The 15,489-nt window shown below is 43.3% G+C and overlaps 1 long non-coding RNA gene and 1 pseudogene across 3 annotated transcripts in view; one reads left to right on the top strand and one right to left on the bottom strand.

Annotated features, from left to right (window-relative positions):
• The first annotated feature begins 719 nt into the window (after positions 1–719).
• Positions 720–15,489, top strand: part of LOC147361024 (uncharacterized) — a 46,630-nt gene continuing 31,860 nt past the window's right edge. The window contains exon 1 of one of the 2 annotated variants that reach the window (XR_015139649.1): positions 720–859. This is a non-coding gene — a long non-coding RNA (uncharacterized LOC147361024). Of the gene's footprint in view, positions 860–1,201; positions 1,526–15,489 lie in introns of those variants that run through there. The other variant, XR_015139648.1, reaches the window with a different exon arrangement.
• On the bottom strand, positions 8,236–14,845 carry LOC147361025 (mitotic checkpoint serine/threonine-protein kinase BUB1 pseudogene; annotated as a pseudogene). The gene is made up of 2 exons (XR_015138803.1): positions 14,773–14,845; positions 8,236–13,165 (listed from the first exon to the last, which is right to left on the bottom strand). The product of XR_015138803.1 is annotated as a mitotic checkpoint serine/threonine-protein kinase BUB1 pseudogene (transcript).

Genomic DNA, 15,489 nt, shown 5'->3' with positions numbered 1-15,489 from the left:
GAGACAGGGTGGCTCACACCATGGTCAAGAAGAGAAGGCCAGGGAACCAGATTTGGAAAAAGGGCAGGTAAATGGCCTCCCAGGGCCTGCACGGCAGTGACAACAGTGATGTTGGGTCCTGAGCACAGTCTGGGCTGCTGTCTGCTGGCTGGGATGCTAATGGTCCTCATTTACCTCAAGTAATTCCTCAGAGTGCAGAGAGGAGTCGGGTATGGGACAATGTAAAGAAAAACAAACTCCTGTCCACACAGTCTGGGATTCCTTAAACCAAGGAAAACAGAAGTAATTTTCCTCCCCACCTCATGGGATTGTAAGAAAGAGCTGGTGTGTTGGAAGATAGTTTGTGAACCACAGGGTCCCTCCACAAAGTGTTCCTTACTTTGTGTACCTCTGTTCCCCCTCAGGGCTTCCATATTCCCTCAGTGCCCCCAGACTCCCCCTCACAGCCCCCACATCCACTCACTGATCCCCATCCCACTCATGGCCCCCATATCTAAGCCATAAAGTCTTGCCTATAATTCCTTCTTCACCCAGCTGTCCTTTATCATCTTCATTGGCCCTTAGAATTCAGCTGCAACAGTGAAAATCAGTCGCTCCCAAGCTTGATGATACATTAGACTCACCTGGGGCAGTAACTGCTTCAGAGGAGCCGTGAGGAGACCTCCGGAGCTGTATTTTCAAAAAACTGAGGAAATCACAGCAGGAACAGACCCACTGACCCACCGACTGAAATCTACAAATTGAGCTTGTGACACGGCGGCGCACTAGCCCTCAGTGAAAGGGTTCTGTATTGAAACGTTTGTAAGATGTAGCCTGCGACGTACCCCTCCAGAGATTCACAATTGAAGAGGTCCTGCAGGTAAGATACCTGTGAAACCATCCAATCCAGGACGTGTAAGACCTATGAGACTGCAAGACTCTTTTGTCTGGGATATTGTGATTTATAGTAAGAAATAGGCCATGGTTTTCATCCTGTTTCTGGCAGAGAGCTTCCTGAACTCTAGGGATTTTCTAAGTGGTGATACCTCAAAGGTGTCTCTTGTTAACACTAGTGAGGTGACTTTTGGAGGCACATAAGGGTGGGGGCTGGTTGCCATGGAGTCTACCCTGTGATTGGAGGGTTGGAACTTTTAATCCCACCCCCTCTGACCCAGCAAAGAGGGGCCAGTGGCCAATGATGTAATCAATCATGCCTACGTAAGGCTGTCAAGCCATTAAAAATCAAAAGGGGGGGGGTTAGAGAGCGTCTGGGTTGGTGAACACATGGAGGTGCTGGGACAGTGGTACCTGGAGAGAACATGGACTCTCCAGGCCCCCTTCCCTTTCCCTACACATCTTGTCAGTCTAGCTGTTCCTGAGTTACATCCTCTCCTGCTGGTGTAGTGAAATGAAAGTTGACACAGTGGACGTGAGTTTGAGCACACTCCAGGAGATAGTGAAGGACAGGGAAGCCCGGCATGCTGCAGTCCTTGGTGTCACAGAGTCAGACACGACTTAGTGACTGAACAGCAATAACAATGATCCGGTAAGTAAAATGTTTCTATGAGCTGCTCTTGCAAATGACTCGAACCTGAGAAAGCTGTGGCAACCTCTGGTATATAGCTGGTTGATCAGAAGCATAGGTGACAACCTGGACTAGTCTGAGTGGAGCAGCGGCAGTCTTATAGGACCAAGCCCCTAAGCTGTGGGATCTGATGTTATCTCTGAGTAGAGACTGTCAGAGCTGAGTGGATTTGCAGGATGCCTGACTGGGGTCCTGAGACTTACCTGTTGGTGTGGGTGCTAGAACCCATTTAGTCCCATAACATGTATTAAAAGTTCTACCTAGAGAAAATTCTGAGAAATATACTTCTACTTTGGGGAAACCCTGGCCTATAGAATCTGTTTGGAATTAGTTACTCTAGTTTCCAAGGTTTTTGACCACTTGGCTGCAAGATTTACCTCCTCCCATGTCTCTGTATATACAGTCAGCCCTGGGTGTCTGCAGGGGATGGGTTCTAGGAAACCCCGCAGATACCAAAATCCTTGCTTGCTCAAGTCCCTTATATAAAATGGCCTGCTGCTGCTCCTGCTGCTGCTAAGTCACTTCAGTCGTGTCCGACTCTTAGCGACCCCATGGACTGCAGCCTACCAGGCTCCTCCGCCCATGGGATTTTCCAGGCAAGAGTACTGGAGTGGGTCGCCAGTGCCTTCTCTGATAAAACGGCCTAATGGTTGCATGCTGCTGCTAAGTCCCTTCAGTCGTGTCCGACTCTTAGCGACCCCATGGACTGCAGCCTACCAGGCTCCTCCGCCCATGGGATTTTCCAGGCAAGAGTACTGGAGTGGGTCGCCAGTGCCTTCTCTGATAAAACGGCCTAATGGTTGCATGCTGCTGCTAAGTCCCTTCAGTCGTGTCCGACTCTGTGCGACTCCATAGACAGCAGCCCACCAGGCTCCCCCATCCCTGGGATTCTCCAGGCAAGAACACTGGAGTGGGTTGCCATTTCCTTCTCCAGTGAATGAAAGTGAAAAGTGAAAGTGAATTCACTCAGTCGTGTCCGACTCTAAGCGACCCCATGGACTGCAGCCTACCAGGCTCTTCTGTCCATGGGATTTTCCAGGCAAGAGTACTGGAGTGGGGTGCCATTGCCTTCTCTGAATGGTTGCATATAACCTACCTAATACCATTAATACCTAACACAATGTAAATGAAATGTAAATAGCAGGCCAGGCATGGGGCAAATTCAAGTTTTGGTTTTGGGAACTTTCTGGATTTTTTTTTTTCCTGAATATTTTCTATTGGCAGTTAGAGGAACCCGAGGATCCAGAGCTCCTGGAGCTTGTCCAGCTTCTGTAATTGTGCTGTGATGTCCTACACCCTCATCTACCCCTAAAAAGCAGGGATCGCATGTTGGATACCTTAGTCCCCTTTCCTGGGGCAGGACCCCCTGCTGTAGTGGCCTGGTAAATAGCTGTCAGTTTTCTGAATGTCTTTTGGGGTTTGTGGGTTTGGTTTCTTCTCCAGCTGATGCTGCCCAACCTCCTGGGCATCATGTCTGTGGGGTTCAGGGTCATCTTGGAGGGCAGAGTGCTAGTCAAGGCCGTGGAGTGGGTTATGTGACTGTCCAGGGCAACCACAGAAGGGATGGAGGGGAGGTCCAGAATGAACACACACTGAGCAAGTGGCCCACTTGCTCCCTCCACACTGGAGGGAGTGGCCAGCTAAGCATGTGGCCCAAGGGAGTGAGGGTTCTGGGGTTAGTCCCTGCCCTTTAGGGGCCTCTGTCCAGCAGCTAAAATAGAGAGGGCCCAGGTCTGAACTTCTTCACATGCTTGTCCTGCCTCCAACCAGCCACCGGGGGACTGGCACCTCCAGTAGCTTCTGAGATTAATACCTCCCGGTTTCCTCCGATCAGAAGGCCAGGGGCAGTGATCCTAGCCCAGGGAAAGTACTGAATCCACCCTGACTTGTTAAGGGAGCAAATTCACACTGTTGTCCTTAGTCACTAGTTGCTGGTTGTCCACGTTGTGCTCTGAGGTTGGGGCCTCCCCATATCTCCCAGCTCTCCTGGCGCTGTGGCTCTTGAACTTCATCGTGCATCTGGGTGATCTGCAGGCCTCGTCCAAACACACTGAGCTTCCCGCCAGATCTGTTGGGTCAGCAGACCTGGGGCGGGGCAGGAGGTTTTACATCATTAACAAGTTTCCCAGGTGATGCTGCTGCCGCCCATCTACAGAATCATACTCTGAGGGTCATTGATTTGGGGCATCACACCCTCTGGCTTCCGCAGCCCTTCCACCTGCAGCAAATGTCTCCCCACTGACGTGGAGGGTTTTCAGTGGCTCTCATCATTCTGGGGATAGTCTGACCTGCATTTCAGTGTGTCTCCTCTAATTCTTTGAGTGGACAGATGGACAGTGAAAAGGCAGAGGAAATTAGGAATAAAAAGATAGCTGAGAGGACTTCCCTGGTGGTCTGGTGGTTAAGAATCTGCCTTCCAATGTAGGGGACTTGGGTTCCATTCCTGGTCGGGGAACTAAGACAGGCTAAGATACAGCCAAGTAAATAAATATTAAAAAAAAAAAAAAAAAAGACAGCTGAGTCAGTATTTAAACCGTGGTCAATCTGATGACAAAAGTCTATCTGCTAACCACTCTGCTGTGTACATCTGGAATCCTTTTAATAAAGAACCTGTTTCAGGTTAAGACACTGGCTATTTCCCTGGCTCTTTCTGACAGTATGTTGAGGGTATTTCAAACAAGATGATTTAGTTAAAACACTTAAGGTCTGACAGAGAACAGACATTCAAGACATGTACCTAGAAGTACATCCTATAGCACAGATATTAGAAGCACAGGCTCTAGATCAGAATGCCTGGGTTTGAATCCCATCTCTGCCATTTATTAGCACTCTGGGCAAGTTACTTAAGCTAACTCAGTCTCCTCATCTGTAGAATGCGAAGAATCCTAGTAGTACTTCCAAGCTTAGAATTGAGATCAACTGAATTCTTGTCTGTAAAGTACTTAGGACAGTATTATCGCTCCTGGTTCAATGCTTTTGTGTAAACTAAAATGCAGTGTAAATAAAAATGCAATGTAAAGAGCAGGTTAGGCGTGGGGCAAATTCAAGTTTTGCTTTTTGGAACTTTCTGAAATTTTTTTCCTGAATATTTTCTATTGGTGGTTAGAGGAACCTGCAGGTCCAGAGCTCCTGGAGCTTGTCCAGACTCTGTAATTGTACTGGGTGATGTCCTATGCCCTCATCTACCCCTGAAAGCAGGGACCGCATGTTAGGTACTCTTAGTCCCCTTTCCTGGGGCAGGACCCCCTACTGTAGTGGCCTGGTAAATAGTTGTTGGTTTGCTAAATGTCTTTTGGGATTTGTGGGTTTGGTTTCTTCTCTAGCTGATGCTGCCCAACCTCCTGGGTATTGTGTCTGTGGGGCTCAGGGTCACCCTGGAAAGTGGAGTGCTGGTCAAGGCACCCTGACCAGCCTTGAGGTCAAGAATAAAGGGCTTAGTGAAGGCAACTCCTATAGGCCTGGCCCTCAGAGGGGTTATTGTGAACATTTTACCGAAAGTCTGGATGAATGGGAGCTGGTGTCACACTTCCCGGATTCAAATCTTGGCTAAAAATGACTCCTTAGTGAATTGGAATAAACTGCCTCACTTTTTTCATCTGTTAAATGGGGATAAACGTAGCAGTTACTTCACAGGATGCTTTTGTGGATTAGGTGAGTTACACTGGACTTTAAAGCATTGCTTCCCTGGTGGCTCAGAGGTTAAAGTGTCTGCCTGCAATGTGGGAGACCTGGGTTCGATCCCTGGCTCGGGAAGATCCCCTGGAGAAGGAAATGGCAACCCACTCCAGTATTCTTGCCTGGAGAATCCCATAGACGGAGGAGCCTGGTGGGCTACAGTCCACGGGGTTGCAAAGAGTCGGACAGGACTGAGTGACTTCGCTTCTTTAAAGCATTAGGACAGGGCCTGGCCTGTGCTATGTGTCCAATCCGTGTTGGTTGGTAGCCACAGAGAGTGGGTGTTACCTGTGGTCCTGACAGCATCAATCCCATCTGTTAAGTCCCTGTCACTTTGCACAGAGGGATAAGCATGTGAGTGAAGACTGTCGTGGCTTGGCTGCTCACGTCTTGGTTTCATTTATTACAGGAACCCATCAGTTTTATTTTTCTTAGGTAGCCAGTCTTCCCAAATCCCAAGGGCCCTGGTGGAATTGTCATTTGAACTGATGTGTCAGATGCATTTAGACGTCCGATGGGTTTCTTCTTATCTTGAAGCTGATACATTTTTTATAAATCATCAGCTCCAGTGTCCTTTCAAGCTACAGAGACGATATGCTTTTTGTGTTAAGCTGCAGAATGACTTTTCCCCCCATTCACAGTGGAGCACTGACTTCCCGAGCTCTGTAAATGGGTTCAACATACGTATTATTGGAGCAACAAGGTGAAGCTTTCACTGGAGCTTATATGATTCTTTGGAACTCTGTGTTATAAGACTTTACATTGATACTTCAGGTATTCCTAACAGTGTCTAAGCAGTAAGCATGACATACATACACATAATATAGACCTGTGAGCCTTTTCTTCCTTTACCTTCAAATATTTAAATTTTTATTGGAATATAGTTGATTTACAATGTTATGTTCATTTTTTCATTTTAGAAAATGATAAGTGAACCCTGGTGTGCTGCAGTCCATGGGATTGCAAAAAATCAGACACAACTGAGCGACTGAACAACAACAAAAATAAGTGTCATTTTAGAAAACTTACACAAATAATTTTTTCAGTCACATATAATTCTACCACCCAGAGCTAACCACTGTTAACAACCTCTTTTTTTCTGTGTGTGTGTGTGTGTAAATATTGCTTTTACAGAATGTGATCAGGCCAATGGGTAACACAACATCTGTACCTTTTTAAAGCTGTAGGAGGTTGTTGATGTAGGTATGTTTTTGAACATGCTGCAATTTGGCTATAGTTGCACACAATGACCATTAATCTAACTTTATAAAAATAAAGGAGTTTCTGAAATAAAAAGTAGGATCAGGCTGAACATACTGTTTAATATTTTGTTGTCATTTAGTTGCTCAGTCGTGTTCGACTCTCTGCGACCCTGTGGACTGCAGCACACCAGGCTTCTTGGTCCTTCACCATTTCCTGGAGTCCACTCAATCTCATGTCCATTGGATGCCACCCAACCATCTCATGCACTGTCACCCCCTTCTCCTTTTGCCTTCAGTCTTTCCCAGAATCAGGGTCTTTCCCAGTGAGTCAGCTCTTTGCATCAGGTGCCCAAAGTACTGGAGTTTCAGCTTCAGCCCTTCCAATGTATATTCGGGGTTGATTTCCTTCAAGATTGACTGGTTTGAGCTCGTTGCTGTCCAAGAGATTCTCAACAGTCTTCTCTAGCACTACAGTTCAAAAGCATTAATTCTTCAGCGCTCAGCCTTCTTTATGGTCCAACTTTCACATCCATACATGACTAGTGGAAAAACCATAGCTTTAACTATATGGCATTTCTTCATGCTATAAATATTTTTCTGCACTATTAAAAAGTCTTAAGAATAACCTCCCTTTTCATTCCCTGTTCATTATAGGAAAGTTAATTTAGTAAATAACAAGAAGAAAATTTTTAAGTTCCCATAATCTAACCATTCAGAGGTAGCTATCAGTAGTTGGGCGTATGTCCCCTTAGACTTTGTTTTGAGTTTGTGTATTAAAAAAAAAAATTTAGTATTGTTTTTGTTCATCTGCTTTTCTTTGTCTCTTGACTGTTGATCTGTGTAAACCACTGAAAATGGATGTATTCTTTTCTAAAAACTTATTGAAGTGTAGTTGATTTAGTGTTGTGTTAATTTCTGCTGTAGAGCAAAGGGACTCAGTTATACATACATATATGCATTCTTTTGCATATTCTTTTCCATTATAGTTTATCACATGATATTGGATATAGTTCCCTGCACTATAATAGGACTTTGTTGTCCATTCATTCTACAAATAATAGTTTGCATCTGCTAATTGCAAACTCCCAATCCACCCCTCTCCTACCTCCCCGGCTTGACAACCACAAGTCTGTTCTCTGAGAGTCTGTTTGCTTCATAGATATATGCCTTTGTCCTTTAAATGCCACATATAAATGTTATCATGTGACACTTGTCTTTCTCTTTCTGATTTACTTCACTTAGTATGATCATCTCTAGGTCCATCCATGTTGCTGCAAATGGCACGATTTCATTTGGATTGTTTTTGTTGTTGTTGAGTTGTATGAACTGTTCATATATTTTGGAAATTAAGCCCTTGTTGGTCACATTATTTGCAAATATTTTCTCCTGGTCCATAGGATGCCTTTTTGTTTTGTTTATGGTTTCCTTTGCTGTACAAAAGCTTGTAAGTTTGATTAGGTCCCATCTGTTTATATTTGTTTTTATTTCTATTGCTTTGGCAGATTGACCTAAGAAAACACTGGTACAATTTATGTCTCGAAGAATGTTTTGCCTATCTATGTTCTTTTCTAGGAGTCTTATGGTGTTATGTCTTAAATATTTAAGTCTTTAAGACACAAAATGCCTGTATAGTATTTTAATTTAAGGATGTATTATAATTTAAATGTAAATTTACATGATAACATGAAAATTATTTTAATTTTTAAAAATATTTAAACAATATTGTGGTTAATACCCTGTACCTTGATTTTGGGGCAAATCTTTCTTTCTTACAGATGAATTCCTTCAGGTAAAATTGCTGGGTCAAAAGTTTTAAACAAATTTGATATTTATTTCCAAACTGCCATCAGAAATATTGTAGCAATGAACATGTCTATTCATAATGGCTAAGAGTTCCCTTCAGCACAGAGAGAAATACTGGTGCTATCTTTCAATATTTGCCAGTGAATAACCATAATTTTCTTTCCACTATTTAATTTGCATTTCTTGGTTTAATTTTTAGCATTTTAATGTTTATTGGCCATTTGATTTATGACAGTTGGATATGTATAAGTATATTCTTTCTTCAAAATCATTTATTCTGCATATATATTTCTCATCTTCTCACTTGCTCTTTTTCTTTGTAAACTTTTTGAAGTACACTTAAAAATTTGTAATTAAATAATTCTTAGTTGATTATTTCTTCCTATGGCATCATATTTAAGAAATCCTTTCTCTCCTCAAGCTTGTATAAATATTAATTTCAAATTTTCTAGTTTTTTGTTTAAATCCTTGAAATACTGGAATTGTCACACATAGAGCAGGATAAGAGGGTCCAACTGTACTGTAAGTTTTTAACAGCTTGATTTGAGGTACAATTCACATACTATAAATCTTGCCCTTTTAAAGTGTATAGGCAATTTTCCTGGTGTCCAGTGGTTAAGACTCTGTGCTCCCATGGCAGGACCACAGGTTTGATCCCTGGTTGGGGAGCTAAGATCCCACATGCTGCCAAAAAATAAAAGTTTAGAAAAAGTTAAGTATACAAGTCAGTGGTTTTTAATGTATTCAGGGTTGTGAACCATCACCACTATCTAATTTTAGAACATATTCATAATTCCAAAGGGAAACTCTGCATCCCTTAGCAGTGACTTCCTATTACTGCTCCCCATCCTGGCCCTAAACAACTGCTAATTACAATACTCCCAGTCTCTTCAGATTTGCCTAATGTGGACATTTCATATAAATGGAATCATAGTATATCTGACCTTTGTGTCTAGTTTCCTTCACTTAGCATAATGTTTTCAAGATTCATCCATATCAGCATGTATCAGTATTTTATTTTCTTTAATTGCTGAATAATATTTCATTGTATGGGTATACCACACTTTATCCATTCATCAGTTGATGGACTGATGTCCAAAAACTTGAGTCTGAAAATTCAAGTTTCTGATTTTTGGCTACTATGAATAATGCTGCTCTGAACATTTGTGTACAAATCTCTGTGTGCTCAGAAGTTTTTCAATTCTTTGACCTTCCCCTCCACTCTTTTCTTTTAAATTGTTTTGTGGGATCTTTTTGGATCATGGATTGAATCTGTCTCCCACATTGGCAGGTGGATTTATTTTTACCACTGAGCCACCAGGGAAGCCCCATTTCCCCTCCACTCTTACTCCCGCTTCCCAGAGTCTTAAATATAGATTTGTGCTGGTGAGTCAGCTTTGACCACTTGGGTGAGGATGTTTCCCAGGGGTGACAGCACAGTAAGATGGATATAACTGGGTTTCTGGATGACCACATGAAGCAGAGCTGCCTATGACCACCCTGGACCCCCACACCCACTTCTAGGCTATTATCAGTTGGAGGGAAAAAAATCTGTTTTGCATTTGAGTGCCTTACTGTGGAGGGGGGGGCGCTCTTTGTTATAGCAGCTGAACATATGTTATGCTGATTATAACAATACTTTTAATATATGCTGTATAGAGACAAATTTTTACTTAAATCTCCACTCTGTTTCATGGATCTGTCTATTCTTGTACCAAAATCACAGCTTCAATTTCAATAATTTTATGTTTAAATGGGAGAAGGATGGGAGGGGCCTATGTCTCTCTCTCAATTTCTAGAGCATTTCTTGACTTCTCTCTTGCATTCAATCTTTCAAATGAATTCAGACTCATTTTGTCAGCTTCCACCACCTCCTATTTTCCACCTCCAAAGTCATTGGGTACTTTCCAATCAAAAGTCATTTTTTGGTCTCTGAGAGTTTGCTCATTTTCTAAAGCTGAATGTCAAAATGCTAGCCTCGGCATTTTCAAGGTGTATTTGGGGTCCACCAGCCAACATCCAGGAGTCAGCTGGACGTTTAAAATATACCCAGTCCTCCATGACCGTTGAGCCCATCCACCCAGAGACAGGGAAAGACCAGCTGTGGTCATGGCTTCCAGGGAGGCAGGGAGGACACACACACTTGAACAGTCCATGACACAAACCACAGAAACAAGCAAAATCTTACTGAGTCCAAGATGCCCACAGCTCTGGGTCTGTGTTACAGGGAGCGTCTGTGAGGTCGCAGTGGAGGAAGGTGGCATTGCTTCACACCAGTGAGATACTTCTCCTAAAGACAGGGCAGTGCTGCAGTGTTGATTACAAGAGAGGAAGGGGACTGTTAACTGAGTCTGATTTCCCCCTATTCAGTGGTTAGTAATACATCAATGTACAGAATTCTTAATTCAGTCATATACAGAGTAAATGCCATCTATTGTAATGTAGTCTTCCTCCCTCCACTGCTTGAGGACAGCAGAAAGCAATTCTCCTTCTGGAATGTGCAGTTGGTCCACCACTTCATTGAACCAATGTAGGATGCTCAATTTCCTTTGTAAGATGGATTTTTTTTTTTTTTTTTTTGCTCCCTATTCACATTGAGGGCCCTCAACATTTGGAATCTTGATGGCATTGTTTTGGAGAGTGTGCACACCTGGAGTTCAGGAGTGTTCTCCATTTAACATACTTTCATCAGCTTAACTTTTTTTCTAAAATTCACTTCTATATTGTACAGATATAGAACAAATTTCTCCTTATTTTTGCTATTGTTCACATCTCCATGGGTAACTTCATAGACTTGGGCAAAAGCCCCTTCTCCAAGAAGGTGATCAACGTAGACCAGCAATGAGCCTAATTGGAATTCAGTCTTGGGCTTGATGGCTGGAAGCTTACATGTCCATTCATAAGTATTTGGATAGGAACTCACTGGTTTAGAAAGCCCAGCTAAAAGTTTGAGAATCAACTCCTCATCTCTGGAATTCTCTCAACAGTGAAGTTTGGAGTGTCTACATTCCCAAGCAAGCCAGCCTGCATCAATTCAGCCTGGAGCCCAGCGCTGGCTTCTGACGGATCCTCTGCAATGGCAAAGTCAGGGGGTGCCACTCTGCCTTGCTGGTCAGCATGGCTGCAGCAAGCTGGCCCAGACAGAGCAAGGACGCAGAAGGGACATCTGTGGGGCACACTAAGTCTCGACTTATCTCTTCAATTGGACTGAACTTTCTCTTTCAAGGGTTCCACCTTGTTTCTTTTGAAAGAATCCAAAGCCACATGGGTGTGCTGGTGTGCTACCATATTTTCTTTATCTTCCAGTGGGTGCATGGAGTCCATGGGAAGCCTGTGGAAGGGCATAGATGTGAGCTGCATGGCGAACCTAAAGTCTCCTGGGCTCTTGGGGCTGGGCGCTAGGCTTTTGTTGCCGTGGACACCCCCCACAGCTGAATCATCCAGAAACTCATCAGTGTGAGGCACTTCATTTGGTTTTGTAGGAAACCAGCTCATGGAACGTTCTCCAAAGGTCCTGGCTCCTGCAAGTTTATTTTTTGGCTGTGGTAATCCATACTTTTCTTTGTTTCATCTTCAAATACAGGAAAAGCAGATGACAAAGAAGAGATGATCTTACTGACTCCCCAAGCCCCAGAAGATGTTACATTTTTTTGAAACTTGGTTTCAAACGCATCTTCATTTTGACCTAGAGATGGCCATTCCTCTTTGTCATCAGAAATATCAGGAACTGTAGGAGCCTGAAACATATTCACGATGAAACCAAGAGCTTACTTTGTGTGCACGGTGGGTGATGGCTACACTTTGGATAGTGTTGCCTGAATGAGTGCCAGTGATATGTTTGGAGTTGTGTGAAAGGAACTTGTGTTAATAACTTCTGTGTTTCACACACTCCTTTGACCTCTGCTCCACTGTGTAGCCTGAATTCATGAGTACTTTTGTTCACACACCTGGCATCTTTGCTGACCCCTGAAAACATGGCGTCCATCACTGGCTGGCCTGCCAAAGGAGCCAGGCAAGCTACACTCTGGTTGATGGCTGGGAACAACAGAGCAGTGGTGACAGCACTTGCCATGAGAGGAACAGAAGTTGCCTCTCTGGGTTTCTTGTCCACATTCTTCGAGGTCTGCTGAGGGATGGCTGGAAGACTCAGAGCTCTTAGTTCCTGCTGGGAGTCTGTGTGTGGCCCCAAACATGCTGGACTGACTTAAGACATCCCCTGGGAAGAGGGCAGGTTCTCATGAGACATCTCTGCTACTTGGTGTAACTTCTTATGAAGCTCATCCATTTTCTGTTTTAATAGTTGTTCATCAAAAGCATTTGCTTCTTTCCTTTTCATATAATGTCTCTCTTCATTTACCCATTGTTCATGCTTTCTCCATAGATTGTATTTCTGGGCTCTCAGCTCTTTGAAAGAAAACTCCAATTCTCGGCGAATAAGCTTCTCCTTGCAATACATGACACATTGCTGAACATAAGCTTTGTCATAAGCTTAGATGGGTGTGCAGAATATCCTGATTTAGAAATCATGATCACCCTTTGTTCCATGTTCGACCCTTTATCACCAGCTGCAGGTGTTTCTCCAGAAAGTTGTGGACTCTGATTCTTAGAAATGCAGGCTATTCCCTGGATTTGATTTTGAGTTACCTTTGATTTAAAATCTGAGCATCCAGCAGAGGTTCTGAAGTTCTTGCTGGAGTTGGCAAATGGTTTCAGTGAGGTGTGTCTGAAACATCCTGTACTGTTGTTGCAGTAGCTCCCTAGGTTTGACAGAGGAGCTGACCAGGTTCTGCTCCCCTGGTTGTACAGAAACTCAAAAACTGGTGATGGTCACTATTGCACTCGGCAAATTTTAAACAATAATTGATGAACCTTGGGTCATTGTGATATCACTTCTTATCTAAAAATTCCTTCATTAGATGCTCTGATGAATTTGTTCACAACAAACTGTGGAAAATTCTTCAAGAGATGGGAATACCAGAGCACCTGACCTGCCTCCTGAGAAATCTGTACGCAGGTCAAGAAGCAACAGTTAGAACTGGACATGGAACAACAGATGGGTTCCAAATTGGGAAAGGAGTATGTCAGGCTGTATATTGTCACCCTGCTTATTTTAACTTATATGCAAAGTACATCATGAGAAATGCTGGACTGGATGAAGCCCAAGCTGGAATCAAGATTGCTGGGAAAAATATCAGTACCTCAGATATACAGATAACACCACACTTATGGCAGAAAGTGAAGGAGAACTAAAGAGCCTCTTGATGAAGGTGAAAGAGGAGAGTGAAAAAGTTGGCTTAAAACTCAACATTAGGAAAACTAAGACCATGGCATCTGGTCCCATCATTTCATAGCAAATAGATGGGGAAACAATGGAAACAGTGACAGACTTTATTATTTTGGGGTTCCAAAATCACTGCAGTTGGTGATTGCAGCCATGAAATTAAAAGACACTTACTCCTTGGAAGGAAAGTTATGACCAACCTAGACAGCATATTAAAAAGCAGAGACATTACTTTGCCAACAAAGGTCCATCTAGTCAAGGCTATGGTTTTTCCAGTAGTCTTGTATGGATGTCAGAGTTGGACTGTAAAGAAAGCTGAGTGCCGAAGAATTGATGCTTTTGAACTGTGATGTTGGAGAAGACTCTTGAGAGTCCCTTGGACTGCAAGGAGATCCAACCAGTTCATCCTAAAGGAGATCAGTCCTGGGTGTTCATTGGAAGGACTGATGTTGAAGCTGAAACTCCAATACTTTGGCTACCTCATGCAAAGAGCTGACTCATTGGAAAAAAACCCTGATGCTGGGAAAAGATTGAGGGCAGGAGGAGAAGGAGATGACAGAGGATTAGATGGTTGGATGGCATCACCAACACAGTGGACATGGGTTTGGGTGAACTCCGGGAGTTGGTGATGGACAGAGAGAACTGGCGTGCTGCAGTTCATGGGGTTGCAAAGAGTCAGACACGACTGAGCAACTGAACTGAACTGACAGCATATTAAAAAGCAGAGACATTACTTTGCTAACAAAGGTCTGTCTAGTCAAGGTTATGGTTTTTCCAGTAGTCATGTGGATGCAAGAGTTGGACTATAAAGGAAGCTGAGCACTGAAGAATTGATGCTTTCGAACTCTGGTGTTGGAGAAGACTCTTGAGAGTCTCTTGGACTGCAAGGAGATCCAACCAGTCAATCCTAAAGGAAATTGGTCCTGAGTATTCATCGGAAGGACTGAAGCTGAAGCTCCAATACTTTGGCCACCTGATGCAAAGAATTGACTCATTTGAAAAGACCCTGATGCTGGGAAAGATTGAAGGCGGGAGGAGAATGGTTGGATAAGATGGTTGGACGGTATCACTGACTCAATGGACATGAGTTTGAGTAAACTTCAGGAATTGGTGATGGACTGGGAGGCTTGGCATGCTGCAGTCCATGGGGTCTGAAAGAGTCAGACATGACTGAGCAACTGAACTGAAGTATTCTTTATTCTCAGGAAAATTCTCTTCTACTCATCCCATGTAACTTTCCCATTAACCAAGTGGGTCATCGCCCTTGTAGCTCTGCATATGGGCTTCAAACATCTGAAAAACATTTTCCGGGTTATCCATGGTGAGAGGACCCAGGCCAGCAGCAGTTTCAACTGCTCAGCTTCATTTTTGAAATGTGTTTGAAAGGAATTGGCTGAAGTAGCTTAGTTTCAAAGTTTAAGTTTAAAATGTCCTTCAGTTTCTCAGCATTAACAGGTAAAAATGGCAAAAAAAAAAAAAAAAAAAGTAAAACAATTAAAAGGCACATAAGTATTGAGTCTATTTGGAACATCAGTATGAAAGCACAGAATGCTGTGGACTATCCCACAAGGGCTCCATTTCTTTATTGTTCTTCAGCTTTCCCATTATGACTCATTTTACATTCTTTTAATTTCACTGGTAACAAAATAGAAATAAATAATACATGCATGCATATAATATGTATTTTGGGAGGGATGACCAATATCATACGTTCAGAGGTTACAAAAACGCAAATGGAGTTGGTTTTTGAAAATTCAAAGCTTTGTTCTGAATCATTAGTTACCGGATTCTCCTGGGCAGCACCCACAACTCCAGCAGAGTTATGGACACTTATGAAGTGTCAACATAGGGACAGAAAGTCCACATGACTGAAGGCTATGAGACACAGAAGAGGGAGAGGGAAGTGTGTGTCCTAGTCCACCTCTGCTGGAGAGGATGAGAAGTGGGGGTCCTGAAAACATGTT

The sequence above is a fragment of the Bos grunniens genome, chromosome 13 (genome assembly GCF_055505025.1).
Source record: "Bos grunniens cultivar Pamir isolate PY7600 chromosome 13, Bosgru_T2T1.0, whole genome shotgun sequence".
Lineage (NCBI taxonomy): Eukaryota > Metazoa > Chordata > Mammalia > Artiodactyla > Bovidae > Bos > Bos grunniens.
This window is presented reverse-complemented; position numbering and strand designations above follow the sequence as displayed.